Genomic DNA, 2,311 nt, shown 5'->3' with positions numbered 1-2,311 from the left:
CTCCAGGATGCGAAGGACAAAGTTACTACAGAGTGTGCCTCTGTCTGCCTCAACTGGGGGGCTGGGACTGCAACATCATTTGGGGAATTTAATCACTCAGGGATCTGTTGAGTGTCTACTCAGTGAACTGGATACATCCAGGCACAAGCCACTGCTCCTGTTTTCAGAAGCTTCCAATTAGATGGTGAGGAGACACTTTGTAGAGAAGTAACTATCAGCCAGCATCTAGGTGTCACAAGAGAGGTCCTGAGAGATTTCAAAGGAGTAAGATGGACATTCCTCAATTTTCTAACATCAAAAATATTCCATGTTGGGCTTCCCTGGTGGCGCAGTGGTTGAGAATCTGCCTGCTAAAGCAGGGGACACGGGTTCGAGCCCCGGTCTGGGAAGATCCCACATGCCGCGGAGCAACTGGGCCCGTGAGCCACAACTACTGAGCCTGCGCGTCTGGAGCCTGTGCTCCGCAACAAGAGAGGCCGCGATAGTGAGAGGCCTACGCACCGCGATGACGAGTGGCCCCCGCTTGCCACAACTAGAGAAAGCCCTCGCACAGAAACGAAGACCCAACACAGCAAAAATAAATAAATTAATTAATAAACTCCTACCCCCAACATCTTCTAAAAAATATATATATATATTCCATGTTGGTCGCAAATTAAACCTTTCTTGCAATACGTTATACATGCATTAAAATCAAGTTAACCTGGGAACTCCCTGGCAGTCCAGTGGTTAGGACTGGGCGCTTTCACTGCCGTGGGGGGTTCAATCCCTGGTCGGGGCACTGAGATCCCTCACGCTGCGCGGCACGGCCACAAAAAATAAATAAATAAACTTAACTTGATCAACATGATTACCTTTCTTGCAAACAATAAGCTGAGTTTCATGTTTTCCAAAAGAATTTGACTCTGCTGTTCCGCCGCGGGCCCACGATGCCGCAGTACCAGACCCGGGAGAGCTCAGTCGCTCAGTAGAGAAACTCTGCCTCGCAGACCCTATGAAGGCATGTGTGGTTCTCAAATATACGCATTCTGATGGGAGTTTGTGTATTAAAATAACAGATGATTTAGTTTGCTTGGTGTATAGAACTGACCAAGCTCAAGATGTAAAGAAGATTGAGAAATTCCAGTCAACTAATGCGACTTATGGTGGCCAAGGAATCCCGCAGTGTGGCCATGGAAACGGACTGAATGGTTTGAAATGAAGACTGTCTTGTTCTGAGGAAGTAAATATCTTTTGAATTTGAGACAAGTGTTGGGACAGAAAATACTTTATGTAACTAAGTGGGCTCTCCAGAAGCCAAGAGATCATTTTTTGTACTTTGTTTTTTAATGTTTATTTAGAGAGCTAGGAATGTAAATGCTTTCAGTTAGAAAGCCTTTATTTATTTTTGGAAATGGAACCACACACCCCAAAATAGGTCACATAAAAACTAGAGAGAAGCTGCAGCCTAAGTCTCTGGTTTCAAGTGGCAAAATCACATTGAGGCAAAATTATTCCTGTTTTCTCTGAATGCTGCTTAAAGGACTTGGGGGAGCGGCGGGTGCAGACGCGCTTGAAGGAGGCAGGGTGAGCCATTCCTTTAAACTGCGCTTTAAAATATTTTCTTTTTTAAAAAAAAACATCTTTATTGGAGTGTAATTGCTTTACGATGGTGTGTTAGTTTCTGCTTTACAACAAAGTGAACCAGCTAACCATGGACATTATTTAGAGAGCTAGGAATGTAAATGCTTTCAGTTAGAAAGCCTTTATTTATTTTTGGAAATGGAACAAGGAATGCCTCTATCTTGGAAACTTTCTGCAGATTGTTTGATGTTAGGCAAAATAAATAATTACTCTCTGGTAAGTATGCATCAGTAATTTGAAAATGAGATACCCAGAAAAGCCAATTCTTCCTTAAATTTAGTTAATCTGCCTTTAAAAGAAAATTAAATGTAACCATTTTGCTGGATTGATATATTTCTTTTGGAGCATAAGTTCTGTGCTGTTGACGACCACCAAATATAAAATACGGTAACTGGAATTCACTGTGCACAGCAGTACAGCTGATTATATACGGTAGTGTAGTCTCAGTTATATCTAAAACTAACTGAAAACAAGTATGCTTTACCTTAAACTTTACAAATTTAAACTATATATTTTTGTTTTGTTTTGTTGGTTTTTTAACATCTTTATTGGAGTGTAATTGCTTTACGATGGTGTGTTAGTTTCTGCTTTACGACAAAGTGAACCAGCTAACCATGGACAAATCTCCTCCCTCTTGCGTCTCCCTCCCTCCCTCCCTCCCTATCCCACCCCTCTAGGTGGTCACAGA

The 2,311-nt window shown here is 42.2% G+C and overlaps 1 pseudogene; it reads left to right on the top strand.

The window, feature by feature from the left end:
* The first annotated feature begins 929 nt into the window (after positions 1 to 929).
* Positions 930 to 1,239, top strand: LOC102977656 (signal recognition particle 9 kDa protein-like; annotated as a pseudogene).
* The last annotated feature ends 1,072 nt before the right edge of the window (positions 1,240 to 2,311 follow it).

The sequence above is a fragment of the Physeter macrocephalus genome, chromosome 15 (assembly GCF_002837175.3).
Source record: "Physeter macrocephalus isolate SW-GA chromosome 15, ASM283717v5, whole genome shotgun sequence".
NCBI lineage: Eukaryota > Metazoa > Chordata > Mammalia > Artiodactyla > Physeteridae > Physeter > Physeter macrocephalus.
The sequence above is the reverse complement of the archived record's forward strand: the minus strand, read 5'-3'. Positions and strand labels throughout refer to the sequence as shown.